General features: G+C 42.3%; 1 protein-coding gene and 1 pseudogene across 1 annotated transcript in view; one reads left to right on the forward strand and one right to left on the reverse strand.

Moving 5' to 3' along the window:
• The window catches only part of LOC124547440 (major facilitator superfamily domain-containing protein 6-like), a 323248-nt gene that overhangs the window by 271502 nt on the left and 36615 nt on the right, over nt 1–15131 (reverse strand). The gene's annotated exons all lie outside the window — the stretch shown is intronic.
• LOC124556690 lies at nt 2101–2218 on the forward strand (annotated as a pseudogene).

A 15131-nucleotide genomic window follows, 5' to 3' on the forward strand; every position in this document is an offset into this window, starting at 1 on the left:
GCGCCAACTGCTACCTGGAAACTACCCTAATATAAATGGCTTCTGTCTCGCCCCGCCGGCACTAAACAAGTTTTCTAAACGCTTGGTCCTTCTGAAGTTCTCGTTTCTGGCCAAGCCTCCCAAGTAACAAAGTTGAGCGAAATCTGATGAAAAGGCACTTCGCGTTGTGAGTTACTCTGAAACTGGTTGTCTGACGTCTACATCAGAATGAAGAGTCCTTTACGCCATCTATTTCAATAGCTTGCTTTATCCAAAAGCTCAAGTGACATCCCTTACATACTCTAAGATCTTTTTTTCACCGTTTTCCCCTCTTTTCATTGCTTGGTCCCTAGGAAAGGTCAAAGTCAATGTAAGGATAAATTACTGTATGGGATTCAAATGGAAGTGAGTGGATACCAGAGTATTTGTTAATGGAACTGACAACATGCGCGCGCCACAAAGTCAATGCTACGTTAACTGTACGAAGCGCTACGTGCGGATGTTTACACTGAGGAATAGCTTTCCAGACGGGTGGTTTTATCTACCTCAGTTCAGTCGGCTCGCCGTTTTCTCCTCAGATATCTCAGCCGGCGGAAGAAACCCGGTTTCTTTTGTTAGCGGCGGTCTTCGCGGTTTCACTTTCGTTACAGCGCTTCGCTGGGCACCTCCTCACCAGCGAACACGACCAGATTTCCTAATGTCTGCGCTGATGTGAAATTAAACCATTTCTAAAACCTTTTATTCAACCAAAACTGTCCAGCGTTAAGAGCTCTGCTCTGTTTCCAGGTTAACTTCCTTCATCACACATGCGTTGGATTACGGTTCTGTTCATTGTCGCATCCACGCTTACCTTTACTCTCAGATTCCGTATATACATCTATGTCCACGTAATTAATTCTGAAAAATATGCTATACAGAACTGTCCATTTTATTTCTGTTCTAGCAAGTTCCTAAATATGCTGTGAATTTTTGAAGTGTCTGGTAGGAAAGAGAAGATGACAGAAGCACAAAAATTTGTAGCAAAGACTCAATGCTTGCAGTAAAGAGTGGTTATGTATGAGTCACAACAAGGATCAACAGAAGCACAACAGCATCCTAAGTCTGTTTTCAGCATGGAGTCTAACTTATTAGTATGTGGAAAAACAAGCTGCATCGATCGAGTGGGAAGGATAATATTTGACTTAATTTTGAGACATATCACAAGCAGCTGTCCACAACAACCTCTCTCTTACGTAGCGTATTTTAAGTTCTTATCCAATGACGATTGAAATTTTAATTCACTTTTATTTAAAAAGTTCGTCGTATGATATACAGTTGCACTTTTCTATTTTTATTACAGAAGGTCGAAATGGGTCATGCATCTGAACATCTGGCCACAAAAAGGTATTTAGCTAAGCATTCCAAACTTACAATATTAAATGAAATTTTTGTGTGTTCCGTTCTTAATACATCTGCCCAAATGTAAGTCTTATTACGTCATCAAACTACTATAGCGCGAATACCTGTTTGTGACCCGAAGGTGGTGAGATGCATAACTGAAATCGGTCATCTTTAATACTCATAAAAATAGAGAAGTGTAGCTTTGTATTATACGATGCAATTTTTAACCTTTATCAGAGCAGTCCAACACACCTTGGTTACAATTACAGTCCCATCAAAGAATAACGTGGATGAAACTTAGAGCATTCAACCCGTAACCTGAGAAATGGTTAGATAAATGTTGTTAGGCTTTCACAGCAGAAGTCTGTTTCCACAAAATTCTTTATGGTTGTAGGCCGCATTATAATGTGAAACTATGAACCAATGTTCCGGTGACAGTAACTAGTGAGCATCTAGGCAATAATACCCTTATTGAGACCATTTGTAACAGTGACCCGAATGTTGTTTCGACATTTTACATTATGGCGATGCCTACAGCTCGCCAGAATTTCACGTAAATTGTAAAAATTAGAGCGAAAGCGGCTAACTCAGCTGAGCAACGCCCTTGCTCTAAAGGCGTTTAAGGTCCGTTTCATTGCCGGTGGTAAGCGCTGCACATGTCACTGTGCTTTGTCATCACGTGACAGCACGTGGTTACTAGCTTGCGAATGAGAAGAGTAATATGATGGCTTTTACGTTCCTGGCAACGGCCTTGCCGCAGTGGATACACCGGTTCCCATGAGACCAGCGAAGTTAAGCGCTGTCGGGCGTGGTCGGCACTTGGATGGGTGACCATCCAGGCCGCCATGCGCTGTTGCCATTTTTCGGGGTGCACTCAGCCTCGTGATGCCAACTGAGAAGCTACTCGACCGAATAGTAGCGGCTTCGGTCAAGAATACCATCATAGCGACCGGGGGAGCGGTGTGCTGACCACACGACCCTCCTATCCGCATCCTCCACCGAGGATGACACGGCGGTCGGATCGTCCCCGTAGGCCACCCGTGGCCTGAAGACGGAGTGCTTTTTTACGTTCCTGGTGCTCTGTATGGTCTTCCCCCACCTGAGCATAGCGCACAGAACGTTCAAACACCCATGTTAAACTGCCAGAAGTAGTCCTTTGGGATGATCAACTCGCGCGCCACGGTAGCTTGTCTGTCGGTTGCCGTCGAAGCGTTGACCGAATGTGTTACTGCACTTTCGCCGTTTGAGGTAGGTGCGTATTAATAACACGAAGTGTCGTCACCGGCAACTATTTTTTTAAATAAAAACCGTCCGCGTTTTGCATTTCAGTTAAGTCGCAGCAGGAGTCCACTCCTCGTTTTGGTTCGGGATTCAAGGCGTGCGGGACGAATTTTGCACAACCTTTTCTCTTCTTCGAAGTATTCTACAGAACATCTGTAACACCTGATTTACAGAGGTTGCTCCATTGCGATTTACGGCAACGTCAACGTTTTAAAGCTGCCTGTGTACAGCAAACTGGTCGAATGCACATCTCTTGTTATTAGTTAAAGGTGCGATCTTAGATACTGCGCTGACGTCGCTTATATTCCACGAATGCAATAATTGTCTGAACTTTTTGGAAGAACAGTATCTTCAAAGAAGAACTTAACTGTTTGGTTTGTAACTGGTTGCACCTTAGCGATACGAGAGCTCTATGTAGTTTGACAAACTTCGAACAAGAATGATGTTAATGTCTACTGTTAAAATAGTGACAGACTTTACACAGATTCTTAATTGTACAGGGTGTCTTCTTTGCGGATAGCACTTTTAAGTGTAATAGGACGAAATAATGGTCTTCCTAAGGAAATATCTGCAGATTTAGTAAGGCAACAACACGATGACGGGAGCGGTGGAAGGTCAGAGAAATCTGATTTCTCGGAGTATCGAAAATCCTACTTACAGGATATTACACGCAACGAAGTTCATTTACCTAACGAATATGTCACGACTTCAGAATGAGATTTTCACTCTGCAGCGGAGTGTGCGCTAATATGAAACTTACTGGCAGATTAAAACTGTGTGCCAGAAACACTCCCTAGGCTGGCAGCTCAGTTGGTAGAGCACTTGCCCGCGAAAGGCAAAGGTCCCGATTTCGAGTCTCGGTCCGGCACACAGTTTTAATCTGTCAGGAGGTTTCACGTCACGACTTAACAGAAATACGTCCAGCCTGACATCACCGTTTGCACTATCTTTCTGTTTTAAGATTAATACTACAGTACGATAAATTGCCACACAGAGGCAATCCTTTAGAGAGTGGGCAACTCATCACATTAAAGAGAGACAAATATCTCTACTTATGACTGTAAAAATGAAGAATCGACTGTGTTACCAACGTTTATCTTTCGGATATGTATTTATCGATCGCCACACACGTACTGGTTTCCACAAATTGCGAAAAAGTTGGAAATATCTCAAACGACGTGTCGAATTTAAATAACCTGGCCATTTGAAAACGTGTTTAAGCAACGTTCATCTGTGAAGATAACTACCCTCCAGTTACACGCAGTATAGAGCACAAGATTACGTTCTACGGAAGAAGCGATTTGGAGCAGTGGGTTTACGCTGAACATGGTTACCCCTCAAATTGCTCCAGGCGAACGCTAAGAGTCGTATCAGCAGAGCTACTTCTCCAGACCACAAACATTTTACCAACTTAACTAGTGCTGGGATGACCAACTTAAAATATCTATTGCTGTAAATGTTGTTATGCCGCTATGAGTGATTCTGTGTACATCAATACTTTTTTGTATGACACATCCGTCTAGCATTATCGTGAATTTTGCAGTTTGAACCCTCGACAAACGACAGCTGCCTCTACGCTGTAACGACTGTGCGTATTATGTTGACGATGACGAGGAGAGCTTAACTACACGTTTCATAATGGTGCACCGGAAACATTTGAAGCCTGAATATAGCAAAACTGGAAGAGGAAGTAATTCCAGCCCCAGCGCACGCTACGATTGGGAACCCTACCGTAAACACACTCGACATACGGTCAGCCTGCAGAATTGAGTAGAAACAAGCAGAAATGAAGGTGCAGACACTGCAGCACCGGCAGCAGCTGCTTCTGCTTATTTCAAGAGTCCCCACAACCTGGAAATAATGTTAAAGAATCATTGACGCAGGGAGCTACGATCCAGGACAGAACGACACCTCTGATGTCGTGACAGTTTACCATAACGTATCTAGCTCCAACTCCGGTCGTGGAAGAAATCTGTGACTTAGTTTCATATCCATGTGCTGTATCTGATTATTTTTCTTTTTATTCCTGGGCTAGTGTGCATGTCCAAGGAACTTCGCATAGTAAATCTGAATAACACCGGCACTGCAATACCCAGTATGTACAGTAACGTTATCAAGCGCATTAATATTATATAATACTAATGTTACAAGAAGAAACGAAGACTTAGTAAGTGAACTTTATGAACACAGTAAAATAAATGATCGTGTGGCGGAGATGGACTGACAGACAAGAGAAATTCTCGTCACGATTTCCATTTGGAATAGAGGTTATTGAGTACTGTCAGTGTTTGCTTCGACAGAACAGTAGATACCTTGTAAGCTTTTAAATCCCAGCTTCATCGTTATTCGTCCCACAACAGCCTCGGCATTTCAAGGTCAGTACTACACGTCCATAAATATGTTATCGAGCTACCGCACTGAGTATGGCCTTCTCTACTGGGGAAAGCTGCAGCGTCCTTCTAAAGCCAGACAGTTGAGTTACTACTACTACTACTACTACTACTACTACTATTCTCACATAGCTAAAGATCAGCATTCTGTTACTGCAGCCTATTAATATTAATAAATTTTACATATTCCTAATACGCATATCCCCATCTTCACTTATTCTATCACACCAACGCACGTACACTTAACATATAATGATTAAAACAATCATGCATGGTACCCTGGAATAGGAATGTGTAATTGCTGTGAATTAATTTACTTTCTAGGATAAACAAAAAATTCAAACGTGCGAGTTTATGAGCTGTGTGTTGTTGAACACCAGCGTATGTTCAAATCACTGAACCTGAACATGGACAGACATCGCACTGAAAGCTGGATACCCTAATGAACAACAATAACGCACACCACTGCATTCAAATTGTAGTGAAGCAACAGTGTGCGACAAACTTTTCCCTCTTATTTGTCCCCCGCAAAGCAAACCACGGTGAAATCAGACGCCGTAAGACACCATTCCACGAAATTATAGGGGTACGACTTGACACGCAACAAGGGAGCACATCTGATAGCAACATGTTGCGCTCCGTCAACTGGCATTAGCCAACTGTCGTTGGCAGTATGCACTGACCAATGAAGTGAACCGCGCGTAAACCCTACGACGCATTCAGATATATTCTTTCTATCTGCAAAACGTTTTCACTTTAACCCCGCCGACACGATTTCATTCATAGAACATTTTTAAGCATCAACGCTTGAGCGCTGCACTTTATTTCTCGACCACAAATGTCTAATATACCACAAAACACAGCCCGCTCAATACACCAGATATCTTTGTGCACTGCAGAAGCAGCACTGCAAGCACGTCACTGGCCATCTCTAGACCTTCCACCTTATTCTTCAAGATGATTCGTTTCTTTCCAGTGAAAGATCGACGACTTCCCTCCCCCCCCCCCCCCCTCCCCAATCAACTGAGATACTGCTCTGTCTCCAGTGTTGACGGGACGTTAAAATAATCATCTATCTAGACTTCATCATGTCATGGCTGTTAAAGAAAGAAAATTTAGTTTAGGGTGTGCCAAAAAGAATCATCCTATTTGGCGCGTCTATATTTCTGAAACTAACAAACAAAGAATTTTGTTTTTTAATGAACAGGAAACTAGAAGTTTTTCTCCACACCTTTTCATACATGTTCAATATGCCCCCTTGAGATGCACGCCATATGTCAATCCGGTATTCAGATTGTTCCCACATTGGAGTTACAGCTTCCACAGCTGCTCTTATGCGATGTCTCACTTCATTCATTGTTGTTGGTAACGGAGACACATAAACAGTGTCTTTCATAAGCCCCCAAACGAAATAATCCCGTAATATAAGGCTGAGTCATTCGGTCCAGTGCGACCGAGCCATCATTCAGTAATCCTTTCGACGTCTGTGTCAGACACTCGCGGATGGCCCAGCGATTTGCCTTTACACAAAAAACCTGTTTCTCGGAATTGTTCATGCTATCGTCTAATGCTCTGTGCTGTAAGATGATCCACACCATATCGAGTACGATAGTAACGCTGAATAGGATTGCTGACTCGCACTGCTCAAAACGTCAACCAAAAAACGCTTTCTGTTGTCCTGACACCATTTTAGTAGAATTGAAGTGGGCGCACACTAATGCTACCTAGCGGGAACCATGTAAAATTCGAGAGTTTGCTCTTTCCAATAGTATGTTGTCCACGCACATCTCAAATAACGTAATGTGATTTTTTTTAATCGGGTTATTCTTTCTGAAACACAGTGTAGAATCCCCATTTCCAGACTTGACTGTTGCGTTATGCTGTAAGAGAATGGAAAATTCATGACAAATGAACCGATAATCTGAACGTAACTTTATTATTACAGTATTACTTAACAAATACTCAACGGAGAATTTTTGTTTAGTTTTCCTGTGTTTGAAAAATGAGCGAAGAGTGTGTTCATTTGTGTGTACTTGTGTTTATGGGATACCAATGTGAAGAAAATAAGGCTGCACATTAATTTTCTTTGTTACTCTAAACGTTACTTTGCTTAGAACCGTAATTAATATATCACAGTAAAGTATATGATATTACACATAAAACATCGTTCGGCAGCTGTTTCACGAAACAGTTAGTGCCAACTTTATAAATTTTGGGTTCAACTTTCTTACTCAATAAAAATTATGTCCGAATTGCACCGGCGACCGTAATTTTACCTTGCTTGTACTCCTAATTACAGGATAGTGACCCAAAAATATATTTACAATGCGCATAGTTTGGTACAATGACCATGGTATGTTTCGGGGAAGGATTTGAAACTAAGCCCTATTACCTGAGCTGGTCGTTAGTCACACGACTACTGTCAAAATTTAGTAAAGCAACAGCTCTCAACTTTTACAGTCTCGCGTGCTACGGGCTGTTATAAAGCGATCCCATCTTTTGCTCGAGTTGTGTCATTTTTTCCCTCTTCACTATTTTCTAATTAGTTATCCAATCTACCCATTTTATTTTCCATATCCTAGAGTACCATGTTTCAAAAGCTTTTACTCTCTCTTCAGAACTGTTCAAGGCTACACTTGTATTATGTTTAGAAGACTTCCTAACACAAATTTATATTCGATGTTAAATTTCTCTTTCTTCAGATATGCTCTTCTCACTATTGCTAGTCTGAATTTTACATCCTCTCTACTTCGACTATCGTCAGTTACTTGGCTGCTCAGACACTGCTCTACTATTTTCAGTGTCTCATCTCCTAGTCTAATTCTTTAAGTATCGTGTGACAGTTTGACTACCTTCAATTCACTTTTCTTTGCGTTCTCCTAATAACGTCTTTTCGATAAACTATTCATCCCCGTCAGCCGATCTTCCAGATCCTGAAAGAATTGCTATATTGCCAGAAAACCCCGAAGTTTTTATTTCTGTTGACAACTTTGTGTCCTCTCCAATGACTTATCGTTACGGACTGCTCAGAGCATAAATTTAAGAACATCAGGGATCGGCTACATATAACCCTGCCTTGCTCTCCTCAAGCAGTTTCCATTTCCTTCGACTCTTAACTGCAAACTACTTGTGGATAGCCATTCGCTAGCCGTGTTTTCGTCGGCAGTGGTCTTCTGTTGTCCAGATGGAACAGTCTACCTTAAACTGCCCTTCCCCTTCCCTTCAACTCTGTTTGCGCTCTGTCGCCGCACGCTTTGCTCAACTGCGGGACCGTTGTTTACCACCGAGTGACCACGGCCGTGAGGTGGCGGAGCGTTGCTCGGAAGCAGTCAGGTCGTTGGTCGCCTGCAGCTCATCTCACTGCTCATTTAAAACGCCCGAGTTACCCGCCGGCAAGTGTTACGGCACAGCCTGGCCACGTTTGGGCGATCAGCGGTACCGCTGAGTCAGCGCCATCGGGCCGTTTACTGCGCACGAGTAAGCAGTTGGTCTTATCGCTGCCCCGACTACCAATCGCAATGTGAACGAGCGTCCGGTGAACAAAATGGCTCGGCGGAATTAACGATTACAGCGGGTTGATCGGCGTCCTTCAACGCTGCCTGCAGCGGGTGATGGCAGAATCTGAAGAGTGTCGGTGTGGTATCAGCTTTAGTGGGATGAATGGTGCAACTTTCATTACGCGAGGAGGTGAGCAGCGGAAACGTCTCTACTTGCTTAGGCCTAATGTTCCTGTAATACAGGCAGCTGTCATATCACGAATTCAGAGGGTTTATCGAAGAGACAGAACGATTTATTTTGAGTGAGAAACCTACGGTTCATTTATTTTGAAAAGTGAATAAGGACTAATGTTTACCTTTGTGGATAAAAGAGCCCGCGCGATGATTTAAATGGGCCGCTGTAGACAAGAAGCAAACGTATACCATGAATTCATCACAGGTCTCTAAGTAATGAAAAATGTGAAGTCATCCACTTGAGTACTGAAATTTTAACTTATACATGTTGTTGGAGTGATTTCTGTTATAGTTTAGCCCTAGACCGGTCGGGCTGGGTTGTGAGACCCACTGGTTTTTGTTTCACTGAATTTATATTCTTATAGTTGCTGATTTGACTCGAGCCCCCTGCTACCCTCCGGAAACATCCGAGAGAAAGCATTATTGTCGTGAATAAGGTTTTTCATTGTTTAATTATTGTTTGGTAGTCTTTCAAAAAGCGCGCGGGTCTGCCAGACCCAGCCCGACCGTTTACGTAACTAATTACTGCCGGTGCAACCCCATTTTTATTTTGGTGTATTATTGAATAACTAGTTATTTTGTGAACTATATGTGATGTCCTAACACCGAATTATCATTGTCAGTAGCCTGCAGTATAACATGGCAAGAGAAAGTCTTTCTTACAGAGAAATTTGCAGAATTTTGTATGATGATCAGACTGAAGCAGGCGATTCTGATGCGGACCCAGACTTCGAAATAAACAGTTATCTTGACAACAATAGTAAAATAAGTGGTGATGAAGAGGAAGATGTTCAGTCATCTGCCGACACCGATGCACCTGCTAAGGCTGATTAAAGAACAGCTCCTCTGACTCAGGTACGTCACCTATACGCTATTACAAAGGAAGCAATGAAGCAACTAAATGGCGAAAAACGTGTTTCCCACAAAGCGTTCGAACATGACGTCACAACAATTACAATGCATTTGCCTGGAAGTATTCGAGCTGCGATGGATGTACATTCACCGCTAGAATCACGACAGTTATTTTTTAGCAATGCATTGATTGATACAGTTCTTTAATCAACCAATATCTATATTTATTCAGTTAGAAATAATTATGCAGGTGACCCGAACATGGCTAGGCCTACCAGTTTTGATGAACTGAAGGAAAATTTGGGCTACTTTACTTAGCTGGAACATTGCATGGCGGTAAAATGAATATTGAAGACTTTTGGAATACAGATGGGACACGTATAGAAATCTAGCGTGCAAGTATGTCACTGAGGAGGTTCAGATTTTTGAATCGTTGTATCAGGTTTGACAACATCCATACAAGGGAAGAAAGAAAAGCACAATATAATCTTGCTGCCATAAAGATAATTCTTGATATGTTTGTCTCCAACTGCAGAGCATATTATGCTCAGTCAGAAAACGTTACTTTGGACGAAATGCTCGTTCCATACAGAGACAGGTCAAGTTCATGATGTATATCCCAAATAAACCTGCCAAATATGGGATCAAGGTCTTCATCCTGGCTTGTTCTAAAACGTACTACATAAAACATTTGGAAGTTTATACAGGTGCACAACCCCAAGGACCGTACAAAGTAATTAGGCAGATGATGTTTTCCGTCTTGTAGACCCAGTAGAAGGGTCTGGAAGAAATCTGACGATAGACAATTGGTTTACATCTTACCCAATCGTCAAAAAACTATTACAAGAAAAGAATATTACTGTTGTTGGTACGTTAAAAAAATAAGCCTGAAATTCCGTTGGACTTTTTACCCAAAAAGTCCAAAGAAGGGCACTCGAGTATGTTTGGATTTCAGGGAGATGTCACACTACTTTCATATGTACCAAAACGGAAAAAATCAGTACTCCTTTTCTCGTCAATGCACCATGATGACGAAATTGACAGTGACAGCGGTGGAAAGAAAAAACCAAGTATAATAACGTACTACAACAAAACCAAGGGCGGCGTAGACGTCGTTGATGCTATGTGTGATGAATATACTGTTGCTAGAGGGACAAGACGGTGGCCTCTGAGTGTCTCTTTTCAGTTGTTGAACATTGCAGCTGTCAATGGCTACATTGTGTTCAAAGCCAACAAAAATGCATCTGTTAGACGAGAATACCTCAGAAGACTAGGAAAGTCTCTCATAACACCATATTTGACAATGCGCGCAACCCAACCAAACCTCCCGCGCGATATTGGCAGGCTTGCCTCTAACCTCTGCAGTACCGAAGAACAAAGAACAGTCGAAGATTCACAACCAGAGAAAAGGGGAAGATGCTGCAAATGCAAGGACAGCAAAACTAAAAACTTTTGCAAAGTTTGCAAATTCTGGTTATGCTTGGCGCATGCAGAAATGGTTTGCGGCGACTGTTTTGAAAAGTGATAACTTTAGAGTACGATATTTCATGAACTATCCTTCAAATTCATGATTTCCATTTATACAACGAAAGTTCATCATGTTTGCTTCTTATTTCTACAACTTACTCCGATTTATATACTTATTTCTGTACCGAGCGAGGTGGCGCAGTGGTTAGCACACTGGACTCGATTTTCGGAAGGACGACGGTTCAATCCCGTCTCCAGCCATCCTGATTTAGGTTTTCCGTGATTTCCCTAAATCGCTTCAGGCAAATGCCGGGATGGTTTCCTTGAAAGGGCACGGCCGATTTCCTTCCCAATCCTTCCCTAACCCGAGCATGAGCTCCGTCTCTAATGACCTCGTTGTCGACGGGACGTTAAACACTAACCACCACCACCACCACTTATTTCTGTCAGATTTACTTCTGTTTTCAGCTTACTGACATTTAGTACTACAAAGATGTATATGTTTCACCTTTTCTTTTCAACAGTAAGCTGAACTAATGTCACTATAGCATTTAGTAGTACCTAATCAAAATAAAAATACATTTGATCTAAACATATTGTTTGTCATTTTTACAAGTGATTTATTTATTGGGTCCCACAGACCCAGCCCGACCGTTCTTGAGATTATTTTTCGCACGACCTTTCTAGGGTTAAATTTGTGATAGCCAAGATCGCTTGATTTAAAAACCTTTATTCCAATTACTAGTTTCGACAAAATCGTGCTGACTTCTTCAGATTGGCGTTACGCTGTATGGAAAGAAAATAGGTAATCGGTAATCTGCACAAGATTACAACCATTTTTCCATATATGTGATTTATATTGGTGAAATATCGTTGTATGTGGATCGGGTGTAAAGATTTACCTTTGTGATTTCGATAGCATGTAACACTTTTTTTAATTTGCGTAAAAATTTCCCGAGAATAATTTCAAAATATTTCAATATATCGCCGGTATGGCGGCACCTGACATCTACACGGCAAGTCACATGGACTCCGCGGCGCCTCAATTTAGTACAGGCGAGGTCGCCGACATGGCGTGTAGTTTTAACTCTATTGGTGTTACGGTTGTTTTATTTTTTGACAACCCATCTTGGGGCTTTTTTTGTAACTGACAAACTATATGGAATTTTTAATGTTGCGACTTATTGGCAGAACACTTGCAAAATACGTCATGGCTACTAAGGAGACTGCTTACACTACGCTTGTCCGCCCTCTTCTGGGGTATTACTTTGCAGTACGGGATCCTCATCAGTCTGGATTGACGGAGAACTCGCTTAATTTCCATTTAAATACTCCTGGTTCATAACGAGCGCAAGGTGACGTTTCAACTAATCTACTCGTTTCCTATTCATAGTTCTGAAATTCCATTGTTACGGTAACAACATAATGATTTGGTGAAGCAGTGAGTTTCCCTGATTAAAAAATTTTCCACCGATGCTGCACGTCACACCTTTTCAAGCGAATAAGCCCATTTTGAGGACTTTTGTGAAAAATATATAGTTAATGCCTTTCTTCTATTAAAGCTCTCGTTTCCAGGATTCTTAATTTCACACACTGCTATAAAACAGATTTCTAAAATCTAATGTCCACTGGTTGGCCAATGAATATATCAAAACAAAGCTATAGCAAATATACTACGACCTGTGTATACGAAAGACCCATTGATTCAAATTCGTTCCAGCGCAGTTAATAGCCTCGTCAGTCTTCTTGATGCTAAAATCAGTATAGTCATAGGGAGATACTAAAGAGGAACGGATGTAACGACAAAAGAATTCCAACGACGACGCTGCAGATCAGTGCAGGTAGTTTTCACGTCTTCTCTTCACATTTGTCGTCTCAGGAATAACACCGAAAGTAATACCTTATTAGAGGAGGAGGAGATTTGCGTTTAACGTCCCGTCGACAACGAGGTCACTAGAGACGGAGCGCAAGCTCGGATTAGGAAAGTATTGGGAAGGAAATCGGGCGTGCCCTTTCAAAGGAAAATCTAGGGAAATCACGGAAAACCTAAATCAGTGTGGCCGACGCGGGATTGAACCGTCGTCCTCCCGAATGCGAATCCAGTGTGCTAACCACTGCGCCACCTCGCTCGGTAATACCTTATTACTTTCCAGACCCGTGATTTCCTATTAATTATTTTCGCAATTAATCAGAAACAAGGAAAATCGTGACATGCACCGTCGTTACATCTGTGCTTCCACTACAGATGTTCACAGCCGTTGTAGTTCAGAATGAGCAACACGTGTGCTTTCCACAGCGTCATTGTGCTAACTGATACACGCGGAGACGGAGAGCGCTAACTCCATTAGTTTGTAGTCTCGTTCAGCGCTGTTTGGTTCGCGCAGCGGGTATTTCCCAGTTACCTCAGCCACGCGGGCCCCAGATGACAACAATGAGATAAAACTCGAGTGCGCATACTCAGTCCTAGAATTTCCGTTCCGCATAATGAACGAACATGGAACTAAAGATCAGTGTTAACAAAACGCCACTGCAGTATCCTGTGCTGGTATGACGCTATAGGAAAATGCTGTAGATAACGGTAATTCAGGTTTAGCCGAAGAGAATAAGTTTAAGCTCTAAATTTTTATTGTTGCATTCTGAGCGACAGCCCAGTAGACTCTGACCTCATTCCATCTGCCTTTGTCGTCTCAGTACCACGTAAGTGCCCTGGACGTAATACGAGCAATATGATCGTTAGCCAGAAGAAAAGGCTTTCAGCATGATTGAATTCGTGAAAGAAATTGACCTTGTTATGAACTACAGCTAAGGTAATCCGTACATGATGGGTCCAATAAGCTAGTGTATAGAGGGAGAAAAATTAGTTTACATTCCACACAGGAGTTTGTGAAACATGTCGCATCAACGTTTACGAATGGTCATTTACCGTCTGCTATTATTGAATACTCTCAGTAAGAACAAAATTAAATCCGTGAATAAATACTTAACGAAAGTGATGACTTTCGATCGGCTATTTTTTTTCCACTGCAACAATTAGTGCTGAAGTGAGCAAGTACGACGTACGTCAATGAAGTAAATAAAAACCTGAAAGTACAATGGAGCACGAGACTTCGCCCAGAAAGAATTAAAAAAAACGCCGAACATTCTTGTTGAGAGAAAGAGCCCATGCGTTAAGGACAATTTCATCGATGCTAATATCGCGCTCCAGGGTTTGAGGACAGTTAGCGATAGTCTCAACGCATTCCTAACTATAATCGAGGAAGAGTTTCAGCAGCTCATCAAGGAAACTCCTGATTAGAATAACTCATTGGTAATAGCTTCTTTCATTTCTTCATTGTCTAGAAAGATACGTTATTAATGAATGGTGCAACGAACGCAGATACACTGTCATCATAAGTATCCGGACACCTGGCTGAAAAATTACTTACAAGTTCGTGACACCGTCCATCGGTAAGGCCGGAATTCAATATGGTGTTGGCCCCACCCTTAGCCTTGATAACAGCTTTTACTCTCACAAGCATACGTTCAATCAGGTGCTGGAAGGTTTCTTGGGGAATGGCAGCCCATTCTTCACGGAGTGCTGCACTTAGTAGAGGCATCAATATCGGTCGGTGAGGCTTGGCACGAAGTCGGCGTTCCAAAACATCCCAAAGGTTTCCTATAGGATTCAGGCCAGGACTCTCTGCAGGCCAGTCCATTACAGGGATGTTACTGTCATGTAACCACTCCGCCACAGGTCGTGCATTATTAACAGGTGCTCGATCGTATTGAAAGATGCAACCGCCATCCCCGAATTGCTCTTCAATAGCAGGGAAGCAAGAAGGTGCTTAAAACATCAAAGTACGCCTGTGCTGTGATAGTGCCACGCAAAACAAGGGTTGCAAGCCCCCTCCATGATAGTGCCACACACGCTGGCAGATGTTCACCGGGCATTCGCCATACCCACCCCCTTCCATCGGATCGCCACATTATGTACCGTGATTCGTCACAATACACAACGTTTTTCCAATGTTCAATCGTCCAATGTTTACGCTCCTTACACCAAGCAAGGCGT

The sequence above is a fragment of the Schistocerca americana genome, chromosome 1 (genome assembly GCF_021461395.2).
Source record: "Schistocerca americana isolate TAMUIC-IGC-003095 chromosome 1, iqSchAmer2.1, whole genome shotgun sequence".
NCBI lineage: Eukaryota > Metazoa > Arthropoda > Insecta > Orthoptera > Acrididae > Schistocerca > Schistocerca americana.